General features: G+C 41.0%; 1 pseudogene; it reads right to left on the reverse strand.

Annotated features, from left to right (window-relative positions):
* Positions 1-476: 476 nt before the first annotated feature.
* LOC101433407 (thyroid receptor-interacting protein 11-like) overlaps positions 477-27,317 on the reverse strand; it is a 71,083-nt pseudogene continuing 44,242 nt past the window's right edge.

Raw genomic sequence — 27,317 nt, forward strand, 5'->3', positions numbered from 1 at the left:
CAGTAAGGATTAGAGTGGACTTAATGATATTCTATTCATGAACTATTGTGGTTAACAATCGAGAAAATGTGGCATTGGTGTGGAGAAAGTGGCCATGGTGGCTGCTGGGGATAGAGAATGGGAGGAAGAGATGAGATGTGGAGGCATTTTCGGGACTTGGAGTTGTCCTGAGTGGTGCTGCGGGGACAATTTCTGGACATTGTATGTCCTCCCATGGCCCACTGGATGGAACGTGGAAGAGTGTGGGCTATGGTGTGGACCACAGGCCATGGGGTGTAGTGATGCCCAGAGATGTACTCACCAGATGCAATGGATGTGTCATGATGATGGGGGAGAGGGTTCCTGTGGGGGGAGTGGTGGGGGGGGAGGTGGGGGTGAATGGGGATCTCATATTTTTTTAATGTAATATCTTTTAAAAAATGAATAATTGAGAAGAATTTGAAAAAATATATTTGAAATAAAATATTGAGATGTATTCAAACTAGCCAATGAAAAAAAAAAAGCTCATTTAACTCCCCAGTCTTGTCCTGTGTGTTTTCTTTTGATAGTTGCTCAAAAGAAGAGCCTTCTCCTTCATTGCCAGGCATTCAAACTCCCTTTCTTGCAGCGTCATGTAAAACTTAATGTTAGTCTCTTGTAAGGCTTGATATTCTGTTTTCCTTTGCCCTAGATGTTTCTATTATGTTTTCATTTTCCTGTTTTAGTTTACAAATGTCCATTTCTAAAATTATTATTCATTCCTTCAGGTTTATCACTGCCTGCCTCAAAATTTCGTTTCCCTTCATTTTCTTAGTGAATTTTCATTTAAGAAAGTAACTGATGACTTTTGGATTTGATTAAGAGTTCTTTTTCTTTAAATAACTTTTGTAGAACATCTTGTTTTCCCTTTATCTGCTTAATTTCTGAATCGCTTTGTTCATTTTCTTTTCTTTCTAGCTCTGAGGTGGCAGCAATTGAATCAGATAATCTGTGATTAATTTCTTGTAGAATTTTAATTGTAGCATCTTTTTTCTGCAGTGATTTTTTTTAAGAATTTCTTTCCCCTTCTCCCCTTTCCCCCCTGCCCCAGTTGTCTGCTCTCTGTGTCCATTTGCTGTATGTTCTTCTTTGTCTGCTTCTGTTGTCAGTGGCACAGAAATCTTTCTTTTTTTGTTGCATCATCTTGTGTCAGCTCTCCGTGTGTACAGTGCCATTCCTGGGCAGGCTGAACTTTCTTTTTTGCTGGGTGCCTCTCCTTACGGGGTGCACTCCTTGTGCATGGGGCTCCTCTATGCAGGGACACCCCTGCATGGCACAGCACTCCTTGCATGCATCAGCACTGTGTGTGGGCCAGCTCCACAAGGGTCAAGATGGCCCAGGGTTTGAACTACGGACCTCCCATATAGTAGACGAGGCCCTATCCACTGGGCCAAGTCCGCTTCCCTACAGTGATTTTCTTAACTCTTCTAACACTTGTTGAAGTAATTTAGAAGACTCACTCACTATATCAGACTTAACTGCCCCAAAAGATTCTGCTGACTGTGAAAAAAGTGATGGACCAGAGGAGAGCTGTGGTAAAATATTATCAAGTCTTCCTAAAAGATGGTCCTTGAATTTTGCAAAGCTGGCCAAAGGCTCTGCTGAACTTGTACTAATTCCTGATGAAAATTTTTGAATTTGGTCTCATTCTGCTCATAATTTAAGATTAGGCCAGTGCAATCTACCTGTAATTTAGAATTATCACTATCAATCAAAACGTGGACCTGAAGTTGATGATGTTCTTCCTGAATTTGGGCTGACTCATGCTGCATATTTTGTACTGTGGTCATCACTTGCTGTTCCCACTATTCCATTTTCTTTATTTGTTGTTTTAATTTATTGCATTCCTGTAGTAGCTCTTCAAATTGATTACTATTAACTCCTCCAACCTTATTACCTGTGTTGAATGTCAATAAAACAGTCAATAAAGTCTGACATTTCTGACTTAATGCATCTATTTCAATATATTTTTCTTGAATAACATATGATAAATTCTGCACAGTTTCTCTAAACATATCCAGACCACTACTTTCAAATCTAGTGGACAATGTTTTATTTTCATTTTGCAGCTTAATAATGGCTTCTTCTTTGGAAGCAACTATGTCCATCAATTTGTAATATTCCCTTTTTAGGTGGCCATTTTCCCTAGTCTTCTCATTCAAAACAGCTAATATTTGTTCTCTTTCCAGGGCATGGGCCTGCAGTTGTTGTTGAAGGTAAATGACATTGTGGGTGTATGAAACTGAAGAGTTTCTTGCATGAAGACCTTGTATTTCCAAATCTTCCTGCTGGATTATCTGACTTTACCAACCTCATCTTTGGACAGTTGTTTTTGTTTTTATTTATTTTTTTAATATTATATTCAAAAAATATGAGGTCCCCATATACCCCCCACCCCCCTCACCCCGCTTCTCCCCCCATAACAACAATCTCCTACATCATCATGAGACATTTATTGCATTTGGTGAATACATCTCTGAGCACCACTGCACCTCATGGTCAAGGGTCCACATCATAGCCCACACTCTCCCACAGTCCACCCAGTGGGCCATGGGAGGATATACAATGTCCAGTAACTGTCCCTGCAAAACCACCCAACATAACTCCAAGTCCTGAAAATGCCCCCACATCTCATCTCTTCCTCCCATTCCCTATCCCCAGCAGCCACCATGGCCACTTTCTCCACACCAATGCCATATTTTCTTTGATTACTAATCACAATAGTTCATAAATAGAATATCAGTAAGTCCACTCTAATCCATACTCTATTCCTCCATCCTGTGGCCCTTGGAATGGTTGTGTCCACTCCACATCTATATCAAGAGGGGGCCTAGATTCCACGTGGATGCTGGATGCAATCCTCCTGCTTTCAGTTGTAAGCACTCTTGGCTCCCTGGTGTGGTGGTTGACATTCCTCAACTCCATGTAAGCTGAGTGGAGTAAGTCCAATAAACCAGAGTGTAGGAGCTGAAGTCTGTTGAGGCTCAGGGCCTGGCTATCACATGGTCAGTCCAGAGATTCAGGTCCCCTGGGTATATCTTAAACCCCAGCACCAACTACAGTTCCAGTAAAAGTAACAGGAGAGGCTTGTGAACAAAGATCACATCTGAGTCCAGCTCCATCACACAGAAACACAAACTCCAAAGTAGGGCCAACTGACATGGCACAGCACTCCATCTGCCATGACCATAGAACCTGTGGGTCTCTGTAGCACTCAGAAAAACCAATACCTGGGGTTGTATCTACTTTATCTGTCTCTGGGACTCTGCTGAGGTGTGCATAAGGGCAACCCCTCTGATAACCTCCCGGCTCTTTTTGGAGACTCATAGACAAATAAACTCATCTTTCCTTTCCATTTCCCCCTTTGATTCTGGTCAAAAAGCATTTTTATCTCGTGGTATTATATATAGATTGAGATATTCTGCTGGTCTGAGTTAACCCTTTTATTCAAGATCATTTTCTAGTTACATCATCAGCTGGTACTTGGTAGTGATCCCTTGGCACCAGGGAGGCTCATGCCCGGGAGTCATGTTCAATGGTGGGGGGGGGGGGGAAGGCAACACATTTACATGCTGAGTTTGGCTTCGAGACTGGCCACATTTGAGCAACACAGAAGCTCTCAGGAGGTAACTCTTAGGCACCCTGCAGCTCTAGGCCTTGTTCTTATTTCAGGTGCGCAGGCTTATAAGTATAGTCATTAGTATCAAGGGCTCATTGTTGCACCTTCCTTTTTTTATCTTTGCAGTTGCACTTGGGGGATTGTTGATGTTCCTTTAGGGACTGTGATAGAGCTCCCCTGGCTAGGAACTCAGCACTCCCTCAGTTGTTGTTTTTAATTGTTTCCAGTATGAAAATATCCAAACATTTTTATGTACCCTGGATATATGCCATGTAGAACTCCCTGCCAACCATTTGTCCCCTGTCAGTAACATACCACACCAGTATTCCTCCCCTGCCATTGTTGAACCTCTCTGTGATCCAACATTTCTACAAAAGGGAAGCCAAATATATTGCCAGGTTCCATTAATAGTAAAATGGAATACAGTGATGAGTTTAAAGGTTAGATATGCGAATACATATTAATTTAGAAAAATTAAGGTAAAAATAAATTAGGGTATCAAAAAATTTAAAAATGCAAAAGCTTTGTTTTTGATGTTTGCCTTCCATCACTGCAATAAGTGTTGCCGTGTATGCAAATTGGCAAGGCAACTACTTCCGTCTTTTCCTGTGTCTACATCCTATCTTTTTCTTTACTTTTTGCTAATTATTAAGCTTATCTTCACAAAAGTTTTAGATCACAGTAATTCATGTGTGCAATATACAGTACTCCCACATATCCAACATAAAGCCTTTTCCCTTCCACAGCAATAATCTTTTTACATATCCATACTATATTTACTGAAACTGATGTACAGATATTGAGACAATAGCTCTCAAACAAGGAAACATTTGTGTTTACATTGTGGTTTATATTTTAGACTACACAATTTTCTAAATTTTTAGTTATCTTATGTTTTACATTATGACTTATGTTTTAGCCTATCAGCCCCTATATATTTTTGGTGTAATTTTACATGTCTTATATCCATCCTTGAGTAACCTTGTGGAACACTTCTATTGCCCACACAGTTACATTGATTCCATCTATTCAATACCTCTTTCCCCCTCCCCTTAGGGCCCACAGTAACAGTCAATCTCCATTGCTTGAAGGGCCATGTTCAGAGATACTTGCAACACTGTTGAGGGCTTGACATGCTCAACTGCCCTAGTGCACTGGGAGCCACCATTTCTCTTGAGAGATACAATTCCCTCTATTTGAGGACATCAGTCTTCCCCAGGATGTGGGTATACCTTCACTCTCATTATATGGGTCTCTATCCAATGATATAACCCACTATGGCAAAATGAGCATTCACATATTCCCTAGGAGCCTGTCCTGCTTCAGATTATCCCTTTTAAGCATCTTAAACAGGTAACTTTCCTTATTATATTTTTTAAAACATTTTCTCAGCATTATACTCTCAACCAAATACCTGACAATCTCCTATGTTCGTATGTTGCCCCACCCTCCCCCCAATTTCTTGGGCCCATCCTCCCATCTCTGGCCCCCCTAAAACCTGCAAAGCTTCACCCAAAGGTAACCCTATGCCCCAATTTTATCCCTTCCTTGCACAAATACTTACCTCCAGCTTATCGTAGATTTCACCCATGTAGGTGTCAGCTTACATCCTTCCTCTACCCCCAATTTCCCTTAAGCCTATCATCCGTCTCTAACTCTCTGAGGCAGCTTGGTTTACTTCTTTCATATCATTGAGGTCATGTAGTATTTGTCCTTCGATGCCTGGGTTGCTTCACTCAACATAAGGTTTTCAAGATTCATCCATGTTATCACGTGTGTTTGTAGTGTATTTGTTCTTAAAGCCGAGTAGTAGTCCATTGTATGTATATACCACACTTTATTTATCCATTCATCTGTTGATGGGCATTTGGGTTGATTACAACTTTTGGCAATAGTGAATAATGCTGCTATAGACATTGGTGTGCACATATCGGTTTGTGTCCTTGTTTTCAGTTCTACTGGGTATATACCCACCAGTGGAATTGCTGGATAATATGGCAAACTATGGCTAGTTTCTTGTGAAACCGACAAACTGTCCTCCAGAATGGCTGGATCCTTCCACATTCCCACCAGCAGTGGATGAGTGTTCCCATTCCTCCACATCCTCTCCAGCATTTGTATTCTTCTGTTTTTTTCATAGCTGCCAATCTTATGGGAGTAAGTTGGTATCTCATTGTAGTTTTGATTTGCATTTCCCTGATAGGTAGAGATTTGGAGCATTTTTTCATGTGCTTTTTAGCCATTTGTATTTCTTCTTTGGAGAAGTGTCTGTTTAAATCTTTTTCCCATTTTTTAAATGGGTTGTTTGTCTTTTTATTTTCAAGATATAGGAGTTCTTTATATATGCAGGTTATAAGTCTCCATCAGATATATGGTTACCAAATATTTTCTCCCATTGTGTAGGCTCTCTTTTCACTTTCTTGACAAACTCCTTTGAGGTGCAGAAGGCTTTAATTTTGAGGAAGTCCCATTTTGCAATTTTTAAAAATCTCTTTTGTTAAAGATATGCTCTTTTCATTTAGAAGTTTAATCTACATTTCTTGTTCTTTTATCCTTTTTAATCTTTCAATTTCAGCTTTAGATAAATTATCCATTTCACTTCCAGTTTTTATATTAAGGCTCTGAACTTTTGTTTCTAGAAAATGTAAGAATTCTCAGTTTGAATGCCCTGTCTTTGTTCATGCAACTGGGTTCTGACTTGTTCAACTGTTTTTTGAAAATTCATAATTTCCCCATCTTTCTCTAAAAAGAGCTGAATATGTTGTCATTCCTTTGCTCATGCTGGTATTTAAAATCATCCATTTCCTTTTTTGCTCCTGTAAAGACTGAAGTAGTTGCATCTTACTCTGGTTTTGATCTTCAATTGTCTTTTTTTCCCCCTGTCATCTGTAGCTTTATTTTTAAATTTTTTTCTTATTTATTTTATTTTTAATGTTGCATTAAAAAATATGAGGTCCCCATATACTCCCCCACCCACCCCACCCCTCCCACATCAACAACCTCTTCCATCATCATGGCACATCCACTGCACCTGGCAAATACATTCTGGAGCACCACTGCACCACATGGACAGTGGTCCACATTGTAGTCCACACTCTACCCCAATCCACCCAGTGGGCCACAGCAGGACACACAACATCCAGCATCCATCCCTGCAGCACCATCTAGTATAACTCCAAATCCTGAAAATGCCCCCACACCATATCTCTTCTTCCATCTCCCTACCATCAGCAGCCACCGTGGCCACCCTCTCCACCACACTACTACATATTCTTCTCTTGCTAATCACAATAGTTCCCCAGAAGAACACCAGTAAGTCCACTCTAATCCATACTCTATTGCTCCATCCTGTGGACCCTGTAATGGTTATGTCCAGTACATCTTTACTTCAAGAGGGGGTTTAGATTCCACATGGATGATGGATGCAATTCTCCTGCTTGCAGTTGTAAGCACTCTTGGCTCTCTGGTGTGGTGGTTGATCCTCTTCACCTCCCTGTCAGGTGGCCAGGGTAAGTCCAACAAACCAGAGGGTAGGAGCTATAACTCTGCTGAGGACCAGGGCCTGGCTGTCACATGGACAGTACAGAGATTCAACCTTGAGAACTTTATGTTGAGTGAAGCAACCCAGGCATTGAAGGATAAATACTACATGACCTCTCTGACGTGAAATAAGTAAACCAAGCTGTCTCAGAGAGCTAGAGACTGGATGATAAATTTAAAGGAAGTTGAGGGGTAGAGGAAAGTCAATTATATTTTAATGAGGTTTTCTTTCTTCTTCAAGATCACCCATTATTATTTTCAGTTGAGATACCTCCAATTCCAGTTTTATAATAATATCTAGAGATTTGGGCTCAGCCATAGGTAGAGCTTGGCTCTGCTGTTCCCTAAGGCTTTCCAGTTCTTTTTGTAGATGATTGTTTTCTTCTTTCATGGATAGAAGACTTCTGTCTTTTTCCTCTATGGTTTGTTGCAAAATTTCATTTTTCCTTAAGGCTTGAGTGCATTTATCTAATCCCTCCTGAAACTCTGAACTTCTTTCTTTAAGTTTTTCAATAGAAATTTCTTTCTCTTTTATAAGTTGGCCCAATTGCTTCTGTTCTTCTAAACCAGATGACAAAATTTCTTTAGTTACTTTACAATCTGAATCCATCTGCTCAATATTCTTTTTGAGTTCTGATATTTCAAAGTCCTCTTGACTGAGTTTAATTAAATGCTCATGTTCCTGCTGTACAGCCAAGCTAGTCAGGTTACATGCATTAGACAGTTCCCCAATGGTTTGTTCATACATGTTTGCTTCTTCCAACAGCCTCTTTTTGGCTTGACACAATTCTGTTTCTAACTGTCCTTTTTCCATTCTTAAAGCCTCCACAATGACATTTTTCACTGGAGAAATCTGATTGGTATCACTAACGGATTCTTCCAGCTGACGTCTTACACCTTCACATGCTAAAACCACTTTTTCATTTTTCTTTTTGACATCAAAATCAAGTTTCTTAAAATTTTCATTGAGCACTTCCATTTATGAAAGATTTTGTTTTAAGTTTCTAACTTCAGCTTCCCTTTCTTTAGGTAAATTATCCTTAAAATTACTACTGCAGTTTTGCTTAAGACACTTAGTTAACTCATTCCTGACCCTAGAAACTTCCTCCTCACTTTGTCTAAGTAGTTCCTTAAGTTGATCATTCTCCTTCTGAATATTTACATTATAGTTTTGTGATATTTTTAGTTGGTTTACTAAATCTTCTCATTTATCCTCAATCTTCTCTTGGGTTGATTGCATGTTAAGGATAAGTTCACTTTGAATTAACCTTTCATTCTGTATATCTAATTCTTTAGTAATGTTCATTTTATCATCTTCAAGTTGGCAAGCTCTTTTTTCATCATCCAGATCTTGTTTTAATTTACTGATGATGCTCTCTCCTTTGTTTTGTTTTTCTGATAGTTGATCTTTCATCAAAACCACGAGCTTTGGGGAAGCAGACTTGGTGCAATGGATAAGGCGTCTGCCTACCACATGGGAGATCCATGGTTCAAATCTCGGGTGTTCTTGACCTGTGTGGAGCTGGTTCATTTGCAGTGCTGATGCACACAAGGAGTGCCCTGCCACACAGGGGTGTCCCTGGTGTAGGGCAACCCCACACACAAGGGTTGTGCCCCATAAGGAAAGCCACACTGTGCAAAAGAAAGTGCAGCCTGCCCAAGAAAGGTGCCACACACACGGAGAGCTGACACAACAAGATGACACCACAAAGGGAGACAAAAATTCCCAGTGCCACTGATAAGGATAGAAGCGAACACAGAAGAACACAGTGAATGGACACAGAGAATAGACAACTGGGGGGGGGAGGAGAGAGAAATAAATAAATTAAATAAATCTTTAAAAAAGAAAAAACCATGTGCTCTTTGACTTCTTGTTTTTTTTTCAATTTTTCTAACTTAGATAAATTTTTCTGACTTAGTTAGAAAATTACTTTACAGTAATGCTCTGATTTAGTTCTTCTTCCTTTGCTTCCAAAGTAACTCTCAAGTCATTTAATTCTGAATCCAAATTGATACTTCTTATAGCTGTACTTTTAACAACTTCAAATTCATTGTTCAATTTTAAGTGATGTTTGAAGTTCTTCCTTTTCTTGACCCAGGAATGTTTCTCTTTTTCTAATGTTTGGATATGCTTTTTAAGGTTCAGATTGCCTTCAAATTGTTACCCTGGTTTAAACTACTCCATCTCATTATTTCATTTTCAGCCTCAGTCAGTACTTCTTATAGTCTGAACACTTCTGCCATTGATGAGTAGAGAAGAGTTCTTTCCTTTTCTGTTGCAGTAACACTTTGCTTCATATTATAAGATTGTAATTTCCTAAATTATAGTTTGAATCTGTCACATTCTTCAATTATCAGTCTCTTTTCCACATTTAGCAATTCTTGTTCCCTTCTTAAAATATCCCTTTCATTTTCTGCAGAAGATAATTTTTCATTTCTGTCATTTACTCTATCCTCCAGTTCAATTTTTTTCATACACCGTACTTTTTCAGTTTGTAGAATTTGAGTAGATTTTTGTATCTCATGAATTTTAGAGTGCTCAGTTACTCCAATTCGTGCACCATCTGTTGTAACAGATTTTTAAGTTCTTCAATTCATTCTGCATAGTCATTTAATTCTTCTCAATGCCAATGACTTATTTCTGTCAATTTCTGTTGATGTGCATTCTACAATACTGAGATTTCATATTGATGGTCATCAATTTCTTGACTTAAGTTCTGTTTAAGCTACTTGACAGTATTTTGCTGTTTTCAGATTTCAATTGATTAGAGCTATTTTTTTCTCATTTCTGAGCAAAATGCCTCCAATGGCCAACTTCAGACTCAAGTCTTGAAACTTCACTTAACAATCTGTTTATTTCTTGTTGTGACCAAAATATGCCACCAAAGTCCATGTCATTATTATGGCTGAAGAATAACAAAATGAAGGTGATACAGTGGTTCCAAATGTGCCACCAGCTCTTGAGTGGTCTGGTTGAACAGCTGACTGCAGTTTCTGTGCCTGATCCTGTAGCACCATCGATTTTGCTTAAAGATGGCTGATCTCTATATATTGCTGTTGTATTTCATTTTTTTCTCTTTATTTTTAAATGTTACATCAAAAATATGAGGTACCTGAGGCTTTTCGGCAAGATGGTGGCTGCGTGAGCTTGCCTGGTAGTGTCTCTGCAGGGGGCGGCTGGGCAGCGTTGAAGGCTCTTTGAGACCGCGCTGTTTCGGGGATTTTTGCTGGTTGGAAGGTGTCTGGAAGTCAATTCGGTGGGAAGGTAACAGAGAGGATACATCTATAATATATAAACGGAGGTCCCAGCTGGGCTCGGGAAGTTCCCTCCTTGGGTGGGCGGAGCCGCAGTAGCGGGTGCTCCTGAAGCTCCGGAGCCGCGGCGGCCAGGGTTTTTGTTTTTTTTTTCCTTTTACTAGAGGCTTTGCGGTGCTGAGAAATTCGCGGATACTGGGCTGGCTGGTGAGGGATTGTTGGGATAAGACTCCTTTGCAGATTGATTTGGGGAGACAGACGGTGTTTTCTTGTGAAGCGGGGGACGTTTTTGGTCGCGGGACAGGGGGGGTAGTGCTTCCGCCTGGAGCCCCATCCCCACAGGTCCGGCTGCCGATCTGCAAAGGAATTGGATTTTGGACAATAAGGGGACACAATTGGGAGACTGTTGTAGGGTGCAGTGAGGGAGGAGGACACGTCTGGAAGCTGATTGGAGGATATTTTGCGAAGTTTGGGATTTCGGATCTTAGAGTCTGTTTTCGGCGTTTCCAGCTGAAGCCCACCCCACCCGGCGGGGCTTGGGATCTGGGTCATTGAACTGGCCGTGGTGTAGAGGCGCCCTCAAGTGGCCGTTGCGAGGGAGCACAGGGAGGGAGCTGTCCAAAGGCTGATACCCTGAGGAGTTAGGTGAATTTCAGGGATCAGAAATTCAATATAAAATTCGAGGATCTGGCTTCCCCCACAGGGCTGGCACCCAGCTACAGGGATCCCTGGGGGCTGTGTTGCACTGCGGGGCTCCTAAGCTTTCTGTGGACCAGATTTGAGCTTGCCAGGTCTGGGTCCCCTGAACTCTGGCGGTCCACAACCCAGACTCACACCTCTTGAGTCTTCAGTGTCTCAGACTTTCCACCCCTGAATCCATCACGCTCTGGGGTCTACCTGGGGTCCTTGAGTGCCCTGGACCTCAACGTTTGCGTTTTATCTTTAATGGTTCATATTGTTTTGTTTTTATTTTCACTTTATCTTATTTTTTACTCTTTTTGACGCCCTGATTGCTAATATTGCATTATCCCCTAGGCTTTTCTCCTAGCGTCTCCCCCAAAGTCCTTTTTTTTTTTTTTTTTATACAGATATTTAGGGGTTTTTTTGGTTGTTGTTTTAGATAGTGTTGCAATTGTGACACGTGTATACCTGTATCTCTCTCCCCCCATCTGTTCTTTCTTCTTGTCTTTCTTTTTTTCTTTATTATAATTAGTGTTTTTTTTTTTTTCGGTTCTCTCTTTCCCTCTTGTCCCTCATTTTCCACTTATTTTATTTTAATTCAAGTACACATTACGTGCTACAGGGAACACCTCACATTTGCTGGGTTTTCCCATCCTCCACTGCCTCATTTCTGTGTGAACTGATTTAGGCTACCTACACTATCCCTCTTCCCCTGCATCTTGATAACCACTATCATCTACTGTCTCTCCTATATTCCACCCCCCACCTCCCATTCTTTGATCCACAAAGTGTCTAACTCTTAATTTCTAATACCTTTGTTCTGTTTTCTGTCTGTTATCCACTCTTGAAACTATTACCTTTCTTTTCTTTTTCCTTCTCTAATGAAAACAATAGCTTTGTAGGTCATACCATATTCCGCCTATATTCAGTCATCTACTTCGTAAAAGATACTCTACCTACAGCTATAACTCTATACAATCTACATGAATCTAACCTCCATCCTCCCAGATCTCATATTCTTGCTTTGTTAACATACATTACCAATACCACTTTACACTTTACCCTTGCTGACACAATTGCCTTTTCCCAACACTAATACTTTCTTCTAAAGTGAACTTAACCAACAAGTAACTTGAGAAGAAGAAAAAAGTGACAAAGAGAAGATATAACACCTATGCAAAAATAACAACTAATTAACCTCCAAAAGCAGACAAAGAAGCTAAGGAACTGATTAAATTCGTCAAAATAAAGAGATGACCAGAAAGCAACAAAAATCTACAAACCAAACCAATAATCAGGAAAACATGACTGAATCCAATCAACAAACCAATAAGCACGAAGGGGAGCAAAACTTGGCACAAGCAATGAAAGAACTCAGAACATTCATCACCGACAAATTTGATGCAGTAATGAAAGAGGTTAACAACATGAAGACATCACTTGGAGGGGAAATTGCAGACATACGCAAAAACATAACAGATATGATGGGAATGAACACCACAGTTCAAGAAATCAAAAATACACTTGCAGCAAATATCAGCAGACTAGAAGAGACAGAGCAGAGAATTAGTGATGTGGAAGACAGTACCTCAGAAATCAAACAGATAGTAGAAGGGGTCAATAAGAAGATAGAAAAAATCCAATTAGGATTTAGGGACCTGAATGACAATGCAAAACGCTCAAACATACGTATTATAGGCATTCCAGAAGGTGAAGAGAAGGGAAAGGGGTCAGAAGGAGTGTTGCAGGAAATAATGGCTGAAAACTTCCCAAATCTACTGAAAGAGACAGATGTACATATCCAAGAAGCACAGCGCACTCCACAAGTCATAAACCCCAACAGGCCCACCCCAAGACATATACTTATCAAATTATCCAAGGCTCAAGACAAAGAGAAAATCCAAAAAGCAGCAAGAGAAAAGAAAACCATCACATACAAGGGAAGCTCAATTAGATTAAGTGCTGATTTCTCTTCTGAAACAATGGAGGCAAGAAGACAGTGGTATGATATAGTCAAGGTACTAAAGGAAAAAAACTTCCAACCAATAATACTCTATCCAGCTAAACTAGCATTCAAACATGATGGAGAGTTCAAAATATTCACAGACAAACAGAAACTGAAAGAGTATACCAACAAGAAACCTCCCCTTCAAGAAATTCTAAAGGGAGTTCTGCAGGAAGAAAGGAAAAAACAGGAAAGGCAAAGTTGGAGGAGAGTATAAGACCAACAACAACAAAAAAAAAGACCAAAAAAAATATACAAACAAAATATGACAAACACAAATCCAATCAAAATATGGCTAACACAAATAATTCCTTGATAGTAATAACACTGAATGTCAATGGATTAAACTCACCTATCAAAAGATTCAGACTGGGACATTGGATAAGGAAATATAACCCATCCATATGCTGTCTACAAGAGACACATCTTAGACCCAGAGACGCATGGAGATTGAAAGTGAATGGCTGGAAAACAATCATACAAGCTAACAATAACCAAAAAAAGGCAGGAGTAGCTATATTAATATCAGACAAAATAGACTTTAAATGTGAAACAATTGTGAGAGACAAAGAAGGATACTATATTTTAGTGAAAGGGAAAATCTGTCAAGAAGATCGAACAATCATAAATATCTATGCCCCTAACAAGGGTGCCTCTAAATACGTCAGGCAAATGCTGGAAAAACTAAGTGAAAGAATAGATACATCTACAATTATAGTGGGGGATTTTAATACACCACTATCAACTCTGGACAGAACATCTCAAAAGAGAATCACCAAAGAAACAAAACATCTGAATAGTATATTAGAGGAGCTCGATCTAATAGACATATATAGATCGCTACACCCAAACACAGCAGGATATACATTTTTCTCAAGCCCACATGGATCATTCTCCAAGATAGATCATATGCTAGGCCACAAAGAAAGGCTGAACGAATTCAGAAAGATTGAAATCATACAAAACATTATCTCTGACCACAGTGGAGTCAAGCTGGAGATTTGCAAGGGACAGAAGCCCAGACTTCACACCACGATTTGGAAATTAAACAGCACACTCTTAGAAAAACAGTGGGTCAAAGAGGAAATCTCAAAAGAAATCAATGACTACCTTGAAACAAATGATAATGATAACACAACATACCAAAATTTATGGGATGCAGCAAAAGCAGTACTGAGAGGGAAGTTTATAGCCATAAATTCATATATCAAAAAAGAAGAAAGAGCAAAAATCGAAGAACTAACTGCACATTTGAAGGAATTAGAAAAACAACAACAAAGTAACCCAACAGGAAGAAGAAGGAAGGAAATAACAAAGATAAGAGCAGAACTAAATGAAATAGAAAATAAGAAAGCACTTGAACAGATAAACAAGACCAAGAGCTGGTTTTTTGAGAAGATTAACAAAATTGACAAACCTTTAGCAACACTAACAAAGAAAAAAAGAGAGAAGATGCAAATACACAAAATAAGAAATGAGAAAGGCGATATCACCACTGACCCAACAGAAATAAAGACTATCATAAGAGGATATTTTGAAAAACTATATTCCAACAAAAATGACAATCTAGAGGAAATGGACAAATTCCTAGAAACACATAAGCAGCCCATATTGACGAAAGAAGAAATTGATGATCTTAACAAACCAATCACAAGCAGAGAGATAGAATCAGTTATCAAAAATCTCCCAACTAAGAAGAGCCCAGGGCCAGATGGCTTCACAGGTGAATTCTACAAAACATTCCGGAAAGAACTGACACCAATCCTGCTGAAACTATTCCAAAACATCGAAACGGAAAGAACATTACCCAACTCCTTCTATGATGCCAACATTACCCTAGTACCAAAGCCAAACAAAGACATCACAAGAAAGGAAAATTACAGACCAATTTCTCTGATGAACCTAGACGCAAAAATACTTAACAAAATACTTGCTAATCGTATTCAACAACACATTAAACGTATTATACACCACGACCAAGTGGGATTCATCCCAGGTATGCAAGGATGGTTCAACATAAGAAAATCAATCAACGTAATACACCATATAAACAGATTGAAGGAAAAAAATCACATGATTATATCTATTGATGCAGAAAAAGCATTTGACAAAATACAGCACCCTTTCTTGATAAAAACACTCCAAAAGATTGGAATACAAGAGAATTTTTTGAACATGATAAAGAGTATATATGAAAAACCTAAAGCCAATATTGTTTACAATGGAGAAATCCTAGACTCCTTCCCTCTAAACTCAGGAACAAGACAAGGATGCCCACTGTCTCCGCTCCTATTTAATATTGTCTTAGAAGTACTTGCACGAGCACTGAGGCAAGAACCAGAAATAAAAGGCATTCAAATTGGAAAGGAAGAAGTCAAAATTTCATTATTTGCAGATGACATGATCCTATACATAGAAAACCCTGAGAGATCTACAACGAAGATTCTAGAACACATAAATGAGTTTAGTAAAGTCGCAGGTTATAAGATCAATGCGCAAAAATCAGTAGCATTTCTGTACACCAATAATGAGCAAGATCAGGGGAAATCAAGAAACAAATACCATTCACAATAGTAAATAAAAAAATCAAATACTTAGGAATAAATTTAACTAAAGAGGTAAAGAACTTATGCGGCGGCTTGCTCAGTCGGTAGAGGTGGGGTCTGGCTGCGGACGAGGGGTCGGTCCAGCTCTGGACGAGGGGTCAGTCCCACTTGGGACGAGGGGTCGGTCCGGCAGCAGACGAGGGATTGGTCTCACAAGGGGTTGCGCGGTTCGGCTGACGGGGTCGCCCGGCGAAGCCGGCGACGAAGGGGTCGCCCGGCGAAGCCGGCGACGAAGGGGTCGCCCGGAGAAGCAGGCGACGAACTGGGGACAAGGGAGGCCAGGCCCTTGTCGGGGGCTCTCAGGACTGGAGGGCGCACGGCAGAAGAACTACCGCGGAGACAAGGTAAACACGCAAGTCCACTTTACTGAGGGAGAGGCAACAGTTTTATAGGGGCTGGGGAAGGCTGATTGGTCGAAGCCACGCCCTGTTCTGATTGGTTGCTGGTGAAAGGTCAGTGGGCGGTACTGGACGGGGGAGGGGTGGTGGTTAGGGATTGGCTGTCGCTGTTGCTGGGGGAAGGGGCAGGGTTTAGGGATTGGTGGCTGCTGTTGCTGGGGTGGAGGGCAGACTTGAGTTTCCCACCCACGCCTGGCTGTTGCTGCTGTCAGGGGAAGGGAAAAGGGCAGGCTGGATTTTTCCGCCCACACCTGGCTGTTGCTGTTGTCGGGGGAAGGGAAAAGGGCGGGCTGGATTTTTCCGCCCACACCTGGCTGTTGCTGCTGTCGGGGGAGGGGAAAAGGGCAGACTGGAATTTTCTGCCCTGCACCTGCGCAGGGAGAAGGAAGAAGAAGGGTGCCGCCCCACAAGGCATCGGGTGGCGCCATCTGGGAGGAGGGGTGGCTGCGGAAGCATGGCTGCCGAGAAGGGGAGACCCGAGGGCACTCTGCGCCCATGCCGAGCTTCCTTCAGGGGTGGCGGTGGGCCCGACCAACCACCCTATTATGGGGGCAGCAGAATTAGGCCTACCGCGGCCGCTCCCCTGCCAGGCCAGCAAACCACACTTCAGCCCGAGGGGTGACCGCAAACTTATACAACGAGAATTATACAAGATTGTTCAAGGAAATCAAAGAAGACCTAAATAAATGGAAGAATATTCCTTGTTCATGGATAGGAAGACTGAACATTATTAAGATGTCTATCCTACCAAAATTGATCTACACATTCAATGCAATCCCAATAAAAATCAACGCAGCCTTCTTTAAGGAACTAGAAAAACTAACTATGAAATTTATTTGGAAAGGAAAGAGACCCTGAATAGCCAAAGACATACTGAAAAAGAAAAACGAAATTGGAGGAATCACACTACCTGACTTCAAAACATACTATAAAGCTACGGTGGTGAAAACAGCATGGTATTGGCATAAGGAAAGACACATAGACCAATGGAATCGAATTGAAAGCTCTGATATAGAACCTCATATATATAGCCACATAATATTTGATAAAGCCACCAAACCCTCTCAATTGGGAGACAGTGGCCTATTCAACAAATGGTGTCTGGAGAACTGGATAGCCATATGTAGAAAAATGAAAGAGGATTACCATCTCACACCTTATACAAAGATCAACTCAAGATGGATCAAAGACCTAAATATAAGAGCCAAGACCATAAAAACCTTAGAAAGCAGTGTAGGGAAACATCTACAGGACCTTGTAATAGGAAATGGATTTATGAATATCTCACCAAAAGCACGAGCAGCAAAAGAACTAATAGATAAATGGGACTTCCTCAAAATTAAAGCCTTCTGCACCTCAAAGGAGTTTGTCAAGAAAGTAAAAAGGGAGCCCACACAGTGGGAGAAAATATTTCGCAATCATATATCTGATAAGAAACTTATAACTTGCATATATAAAGAACTCCTATATCTTGAAAATTAAAAGATAAACAACCCATTTAAAAAATGGGAAAAAGACTTAAACAGACACTTCTCCGAAGAAGAAATACAAATGGCAAGAAAGCAGATGAAAAAATGTTCCAAATCTCTAGCTATCAGGGAAATGCAAATCAAAACTACAATGAGATACCATCTTACACCCATAAGATTGGCAGCTATGAAAAAAACAGAAGAATACAAGTGCTGGAGAGGATGTGAAGGAAGGGGAACACTCATCCACTGCTGGTGGGAATGCAGAAGGATCCAACCATTCTGGAGGAGTATGGCGGTTTCTCAAAAAACTAGCCATAGATTTGCCATATGACCCAGCAATACCACTGCTGGGTATATAACCAGCAGAACTGAAAACAAGGACACAAACCAATATATGTACACCAATGTTCATAGCAGCATTGTTCACTATTGCCAAAAGTTGGAATCAACCCAAATGCCCATCAACAGATGAGTGGATCAATAAAATGTGGTATATACACACAATGGAATACTACTCGGCTGTAAGAACAAACACACTACAAACACATGTGATAACATGGATGAATCTTGAGAACCTTATGTTGAGTGAAGCAACCCAGACATTGAAGGACAAATACTACATGACCTCAATGATATGAAATAAACAAGCTGCCCTAGATAGCAAGAGACTGAACGATAGGCTTACAGGAAATCGGAGGGTGGAGGAAGGATATGAGCCGATGTCTGCAGGGGTGGAACTTAAGACGAGATGGTGGTAAGTATGAACACAAAGAAGAGATAAAATGGGGGCAAGGGGTTGCCTTTGGTTGGGGCTTTACGGGTTTGAGGGTGGCTGGGGAGGGATGGTTGGGTAATGTTGCCCAAAAGTGGGGGGAGGGAGGGGTAGCATACGAACACAGGAGAGGGTTAGGAGGTGGTGGAGAGTAAAATGCCGAGAAAATAATATCAAAATATAATAAAGAGGGTTACCTGTTTAGAATGCTCGGAGGGGAGGGTCTGATGCAGGATGGGCTCCTGGGGAATGTCTAAATGCTCATTCTGCCAGAGTGGGTGACACCATGGGGTAGAAACCCAAGTAGTGAGAGTGGGGGTGGACCCACATCCTGGGGAGGACTAATGCCACCAAATAGAGGGAACTCTATCCCTTGAGAGAAAGGGTGGCTCCCAGGGCATTGGGGCAGATGAGCAAGTTAGGCCCTAAACACTATTCCATCTATCTCTGGAAGTGGCTCCTCAGGAAACAGAGGTTGACTGTCACTGTGGGCAACAAGGTGGAAGGGAAAATGGACGTTAAATGTGTGGAACCAAAGTAAATGGGGGGCAAGGGAGGAGTTTCTTGAGAGTACACAAGGATGGATATAAAACATGTAATATTACACCATAACATATAGGAGACGACAGACTGATAATGTAAACCATAATGTAAAACATAGGAGAACTAAAAATGTAAAGAACTGTGTATCCTAAAGTATGCACCATAATGTAAGCACAGATATTACCATGTTAGAAAGCTAATATCTCAGACTCTGTACATCACCTTAAGTAAATATGATGTGAATAGGGTGTAAGAGTATCGCTGTGGAAGGAAAAAGGTGTTGTGGTGGATGTATGGGAGTGCTGTATATTATATATATGCATTGCTGTGGTCTAGGACTCCTACGAAGAAACGCTGAATAATTATGGGGGGGGGGAAAGGATAGGATGTGGAATTTTTTCAAGTCAACATTCTTTATCTAAGTTCTTTATCTAACTTTATCCAAGTTCTTTATCTATCCTTTAAACCCATCGCTATATGCCATTCCCTAGTAAGGGACCATGACATTATACTGGGCTTCAAATTTCGGGGAGTTCTGGATCACAGAGTGTTTCAACAATGGCAATGGAGGGATACTGGTATGGGATACCAATGACAGGTGATATATGGCTGACAGGGAGCTGTACAGAACATATGTCCAGGGTGCATGGTAATGATTGGATATACTCATAGTGGCAACAATTAAAAACCCAGCAGGGGGGGTACTGGGTTCCTGGCCAGTGGTGTTCTGTCGTGGTCCCTAGGGGAGCAGCGATAGTCTCCCAGGTACAGCGGCGGGGACCGGGAGGGAGTGAGGGTTCAACAGTGAGCCCCTGATGCTAATGACTATGCTTGTGAGCTGATAAACCTAAAATAAGAACAAGGCCTAGAGCAACATTGTGCCTGGGAATTTCCTCCTGTCAGCCTTCATGTTACTCAAATGTGGCCAGGCTCGAAGCCAAACTCAGCATGTAAATGCAATGCCTTCCCTCCAGCGTGGGACATGACACCCGGGGATGAGCCTCCCTGGCAACGAGGGACCACTATCAAATACCAACTGATGATGCAACTGGAAAAGGACCTTATATGGAAGGTTCAATGCGGATCAGCAGAATATCCATGTCTACATAAAACAACATGACTTTAAAATGCTGTTTGACCTAAAGTAAGGGGGAAATGGAAAGGAGAAATGAGTTTATATGGCTACGAGTTTCTAAAAAAGAGTCTGGAGGCTGGCAGAAGGATTGCCCTCAAGCACAACTGAGCAGAGTCAGAGAGACAGATAAAGCAGATACAACCCCCAGATATTGGTTCCTATGAAGGCTAAAGAGACCCATGAGAGTTATGGTCATGGCCGATGGGGTTTACTACCAGGGCAGATGGCCCCTCTCTGGAAATGGTGTTTATGTGTGATGAATCTGGACTCAGATGGGATCTCCCTTCATAAGACTTTCATACTAATCTGCTGGAGGTGCAGTTAACGTTGGGGTTTAAGATATAGTTAGGGGATTTGAATCTCTGGACTGATAATGTGATAGCCAGGTCCTGAGCCTCAACAGACTCCAGCACCTACAATCTGATTTATTGGACTTACCACACTCAGCTAAGATGGAGTTGAAGAAGGACAATCACCACACCATGGAGCCTAGAGTGAGTACAACTGAAAATGGGAGGATGGCAGCCAGCATCCATGTGGAATCTGAGCCTCCTCTTGACATAGAGGTGCAATGGACACAACCAATCCAATGTCCACATAGAAGAGGTGGCATTGGATTGGGAAAAGTGGACATGGTGGACGATGGGTATGGGGAAGGGCAGGAAGAGATGAGAGGTGGGGGCGTATTTGGGACGTGGAGCTGCCCTGGATGGCGCCTCGGGGGTAATCACCGGACATCGTGGATCCTCACAGGGCCCACTGGATGGAATGGAGGAGAGTATGGGCCATGATGTGGACCATTGTATATGAGGTGCAGAGGTACCCAAAGATGTACTTACCAAATCCAATGGATGTGTCATGATGATGGGAACGAGTGTTGTTGGGGGGGGAGAGGGGGGGGTGGGGGGGTGGGGTTGAATGGGACCTCACATATATATTTTTAATGTAATATTATTACAAAGTCAATAAAAATAAATAAATAACACTATTAGGAGCAGAAAAAAAAATATGAAGTTCCCATACACCCCCCAATATCCTCACCCCACTCCTCCCATATCAACCTGTTTCATCATCATGGTACATTCAATGCATTTGGTGAATACATTTTCGAGCATTGACTGCTGCACCACATGGATAATGGTTTACATTATGGCTTACACTTTTCCCTAGTCCACACAGTGGGCCATGGGAGTACATATAATATCCAGCAACTCTCCCTGCAGTACCACACAGGACAACTCCAAGTCCTGAAAATGCCCACACATCATATCTCTTTTTCCCTCTCCCTACCCTCAGCAGCTACCATGTCCACTTTCTCCACATCAATGCTACATTTTCTTTCATTACTAATTACAATAGTTTCAGAATAGACTATCACCAGTAAGTCCACTCTAATCCATACTCTATTCCTCCATTCTGTGACACCTGGGATGGTTATGTCCCCTCCACCTCTATATTGAGAGGGGCTTAGATTCCACATGGATGATGGATGCAATTCTCCTGCTTATAGTTGTAGGCACTCTTGGCTCCCTGGTGTGGTGGTTGACCTTCTTCACTTCCCTGTTAAATGGCCGGGCTAAGTCCAGTAAACAAAAGGTTTTAATTGCAAGTCTGTTGAGGTTCAGGGCCTGGCTATCACATGGACAGTCCAGAGATTAAGGTCCTCTGAGTATACACCAACCCCAGCACCAAGCACATGTCCAGTAAAAGTAAGAGAAAAGGCATGTGTAGTAAGATCTTATCTGAGTCTAACTCCATCACACTCAGGAACACAAACTGCAAAGATGGACCAAGTGACTTGGCACTGAACTCCAGAGCCATCTACCATGACCACAGAACCTGTGGGTCTCTGTAGCCCTCAGAAGAACTAATACCCAGGCGTGTATTTACTTTCGCTGTCTCTGGGACCCTGCTGAGGCGTGTATAAGTATTACTCCTCTGATGACCTCCTGTTTTTTGAAGACTCATAGCCAAATAAACTTATTTGTCCTTTCCATTTCCCCTTTCTTTTCAAGGTCAAAAAGCACTTTTTAACACCAGATATTACATGTAGGCTGAGATATTCTGTTGGTCTGAGTTGAGCCTTTTATTCAAGGTCTTTTTCTAGTTACATCATCACCTGGTGCTTGTTAGTAATCTCTTGGCACCAGGGAAGCTCATCCCCAGGAGTCATGTCCCATGCTGGGGGGAATGTAATGCATTTATATACTGAGTTTGGCTTAAAGAATGGCCACATTTGAGCAACATAGAGGCTCTCAGGAGGCAAATCATAGGCTTCTGCAGATCTAGGCCTACTTCTTATTTCAGGGGTACAGCCTCATAAGCATAGTAACAAGGGCTCATTGTTGGACCATCCTTCTATGTTGGTCTTTGCCTTTGTACTTGGGGGATTGTTGTTCCATTGGGGAGTGTGATAGAGCTCCCTTGGCTAGGAACTCAGCACTCCCTCAGTTGTTGTTTTTAACTGTAACCACTATGAAAATATCCAAATATTTTTACGTACCCTGTATACATGTCCTGGAGAATTTCTTCCCAACCATGTGCCCCTATCAATAACACCCCACACCAGTGTTCCTCCCCTGCCATAGTTGAACCTCTCTGTGGTCCAAAACTTCTTAAAAAATGATGTGTAACATATTGCCAAGTTCCATTAATAGTAAAATGGAATATAGTGATGGGTTTAAAGATTAGATATAGAATACATACTAACTTAGAAAAATTAAAGTAAAAATAAATTGGGGTAGCAAAAAATGAAAAAATGAAAAATCTTTGTTGTTGATATTTTGCCTTTCATCACTGCAGTAAGTGCTGCCCTGCATGTACAGTGGTAAGGCAATTACTTCCATTTCATCTTCAGTGTCTACATCCTTTTCTTTTTCTTTTAAAAGTTTTGGATCACTGTAATTCATATATACAATATATGGTACTCCCACATATCCAACATCAAACACTTTGTCCCTTCCCCAGCAATGATAATTTTACATGTTCATGTTATATTTGCTGCAGCTGATGGACAGATATTGAAACAGTAGCTTTGAAACATGTTTCCATTTGGGTTTACATTATGGCTTATATTTTAGACTATACAATTTTCTAAACTTTTAGTTATCTTATGTTTTACATTATGGTAGACATTTTAACCTATAGGTTTTCATACATTTTTGGTGTAATTTAACATGTCATATATCCATCTTTGCATGATCTTGTGGAACACTTCCATTGACCCACAGTTACACTGATTCCATCTATTCAATACTTCTTTTCCCCTCCCCTCAGGGGCCACATTAACAATCACTCTTCATTACTTGAAGGACCATATTCAGTATTACTTGCAACAATGTTGAGGGCTTGACATGCTCGACTGACCTAACCTATTGGGAGCCACCAATTCCCTAAAGAGATACAATTCCCTCTATTTGAGAACATCAATCCTCCCCAGGATGTGGGTATACCTTCACTCTCGTTGCATGGGACTCCACTCAATGATATAATCCAATATCACAAAATGAGCACTCACACACTCCCTAAAAGCATGCATTGTGTCAGATGCCCCCCCAAGCATCTTGAACAGCTAATTTCCCTTATCATATTTTCTAAAAAGTTTTCCCAACATTATAGCTTGAATCGTACAATCTCCAATGTTCAAATATTCCTCCCACACTCCCCCCAAATTCTTGGGCAATATCACCTATCCTCCCATCCCTAGTCCCCCTCAAGCCCACAAATCCCCACCCAAAAGTATCCCTAACCCCCCATTTTATCCCTTCCTGTACAAATACTTACCTCCAGCTTATCATAGATTTCACCCAGGTAAGTATCAGCTCGCAACCTTCTTTTACCCCCCAAATTTCTTTAAGCCTATCATCCAGTCTCTAGCTACATGAGACAGCTTGGTTTACTTATTTCATATCAGTGAGGTCATGTAGTATTTGTCGATGCCTGGATTGTTTCACTCAACATAAGGTTCTCAAGATTCATCCATGTTATCAGGTGTGTTTGTAGTGTATTTGTTCTTAACGCCAAGTAGTATTCCATTGTATGTATATACCACATTTTATTTATCCATTCATCTGTTGATGGGCATTTGGGTTGATTCCAACTTTTGGCAATAGTGAATAATGCTGCTATGGACATTGGTGTGCACATATCGGTTTGTGTCCTTGTTTTCAGTTCTAGGGTATATATCCAGCAGCGGAATTGCTGGGTCATATGGCAAATCTATAGGTAGTATTTTGAGAAACTGCCTAACAGTCCTCCAGAATGGCTGGATCCTTCTGCATTCCCACTAGCAGTGGATGAGGGTTCCCATTCCTCCACATCCTCTCCTGCACTTGTAGTTTTCTGTTTTATTCATAGTTGCGAATCTTATGGGAGTAAGATGGTATCTCACTGTAGTTTTCATTTGCATTTCTCTAATACCTAGAGATTTGGAGTATTTTTTCATGTGCTTTTTAGCCATTTGTATTTCTTCTTTGGAGAGGTGTCTGTTCAAATCTTTTCCCCATTTTTTACTTGGCTTTTTTCTCTTTTTATTTTTGAGATATAGGAGTTTTTTATATAATGCAGGATATAAGTCTCCTATCAGATACATGACTACCAAATATTTTCTCCCTTTGTGTAGGCTCTTTGTTCAGTTTCTTGACAACTCCTTTGAGGTGCAGAAGGCATTCATTTTGAGGAAGTCCCATTTATCTATTTGTTCTTTTACTAGTCATGCCTTTGGTGTGAAGTTCATGAAGCCATTTCCTATTACAAGGTCCTGTAGATGCTTCCCTATATTGCTTTCCAAGGTCTTTATTGTCTTGGGTCTTATATTTAAGTCTTTGATCCATCTTGAGTTTATTTTTGTATAAGGTGTGAGTTGGTAATCTTCTTTCATTCTTTAACATATGGATATCCAGTTCTCCAGGCACCATTTGTTGAAGAGGCCATTCTCTCCCAGGTGAGTGGGTTTGGTAGCCTTGGCAAATATCATATGACTGTCTATATGAGGATCTATATTAGAACTCTCAATTCAGTTCCATTGGTCAGTGTGTCTATCGTTCTGCCAATACCATGCAGTTATCACTACTGTAGATTTGTAATATGTTTTGAAATCAGGTAGTATGATTGCTCCAATTTCATTTTTCCTTTTCAATATGTCTTTGGCTATTCAGGGCCTCTTTTCTTTCCAAATAAATTTCATAGCTATTTTTTCTAGTTCATTAAAGAATGTTGTGTTGATTTTTATTGGGATTGCATTGAATCTGTAGATCAGTTTTGGTAGGATAGACATCTTAATAATATTTAGTTTTCTTATTCATGAACAGGGGATATTCTTCCATTTTTTAGGTCTTCTTTGATTTCCTTGAACAGTGTTGAGTAGTTTTCTGTATATAAGTCTTTTACGGGGGGGGGGAAGGTGCTGTCTGAGTGAGTGCACCTTGTAATCTCTCCTGCAATGAAGTGGCTGAGCAGGGTTGGAATTTTTCTGGACCAGGCTGTCTTGGGTTTTTGCAGGGCAGGAGGTTTCTGGACATCAATTTAGTGGGACGGTGACAGAGAAGATTTGTGTAAAAGGTAGATTTTTGGGTCTCTTTCATGGAGATCAGGGCTGTGGGTGGGACACTTCACCCTGGGGCAGGTGGCACGGCGGTGGCGATTCCTGGAGGCTCTGCTGCGCTGGGGAATTCCTAAGCCCTGAGCAGGCTATTTGGGGACTTGCATGGTGGGAGGTGTCTGGAAGTAGATTTGATGAGACAGAGACAGAGGCATTCTTGTGAGATGTGGAATTTTGGGTTTCTGACATGGAGATTAGAGCTTCCAGCTAGGGCCCCTGCCACTAAGACTGGTGACTGATCTGCAGTGGTCCTTGAACTACTTATAGTACAGAGGCACCTCCAGCAGGCTGTTTCGGGGGCTTGCAGGGTTGGAGGTGTCCTGAAGTCAACTTGGTGAGACAGTGACAGAAGAGACTCTTGTGAGAGGGGGAATTTTGGGTTTCTGACACAGAGGTCAGAGTTTGTGGGTCTGACCTCTCCCCATAGGGCTGGCACCCAGCTGCGGGGATCCCTGAAGGCTGTGTTGCACTGCAGTGCTCCCAGGCTCCCTGTTAACTGGATTCATGATTCCCAGGTCTGTGTCCCCTAAACCTTGGTGGCCCACACCCGAGAGACTCACACTTCTTGAGTCTGCAATATCACAGACTTCCCATCCCTAAATCCACCATGCCCTGAAGGCCATCTGAGGCCCTTGATTGTCCTAGCCCTCCGTGTATTTTTTTTTCCTTTTTCTCTATTCTCTTTTTAAAAATTTTTTTATATTTTATTGTCTTGTTTGCTAATATTGCATTATCTCCTGGTCTTTTCTACCATTGGGTCCCCCAAGGTCTGTTTTCATTTATTTACATTTTTTTCTTCTTTCTTCTTTTCTTTTTCTTGCTTGTTTCCCTCCCTTTTCTTTGCCCACCTCTCTTTTTTCTTTTTTTTCTTTTCTCTCTTTTTCTTCTTATTTTATTTTATCTTATTTATACAATAGGTGCTGCAGGGAATGCCTCACATTTGCTTTGTTTCCTCATCCTCCATTTCCTCATTTCTGTGTGAATTGATTTTGGCCACCTACACTATCCCCTTTCCCCCACATCTCATTATCCTCCATCATCTACTGTCTTTCTTACATTCCACCACCCTTTCTTTGGTCCCCAAATTGTCTAACTTTTAATTTGTAATACCTTTGTTCTGTTTTCTGTCTTTCAAACACTCTTGATACTACTGTCTTTCTTTTCTCTTTCCCTCATGAAAACACTGGCTTTTTAATTCATACTATATTCCTCCCCATATTCAGTTGACTATCTCATTATAGGTACTCTACTTACTGCTATAAATCTACACAACTTACATGAATCTAATATCCATTCTCCCAGATCTCATATTGTTGCTCTGTTAACATTTATTACCAATACTACTTTACACATTTTCACTTTTTACACAATTGCCTTTCCCTAGCCCTAATATTTACCTTCAAAGTGAAATCAGCCAGCAACAAGAAATTAGAATTAGAAGAACAAAGTGACAAAGAGAAGATATAACACTTATGCAAGAACAACAACAAATTATTCTCCAAGACTAGACAAAGAAGCTAAGGAACTGATTAAACCCGTCAAGATAAAATGATGACCAGACAGCAACAAAAAACTACAAACCAAACTAATAATCAAGAAAACATGGCTGAATCCAATGAACAAACTAAAAACCAGGAAGGGGAGCAGACAGAGACAAGTAATTAAATATCTCAG

Source organism: Dasypus novemcinctus, chromosome 19 (genome assembly GCF_030445035.2).
Source record: "Dasypus novemcinctus isolate mDasNov1 chromosome 19, mDasNov1.1.hap2, whole genome shotgun sequence".
NCBI lineage: Eukaryota > Metazoa > Chordata > Mammalia > Cingulata > Dasypodidae > Dasypus > Dasypus novemcinctus.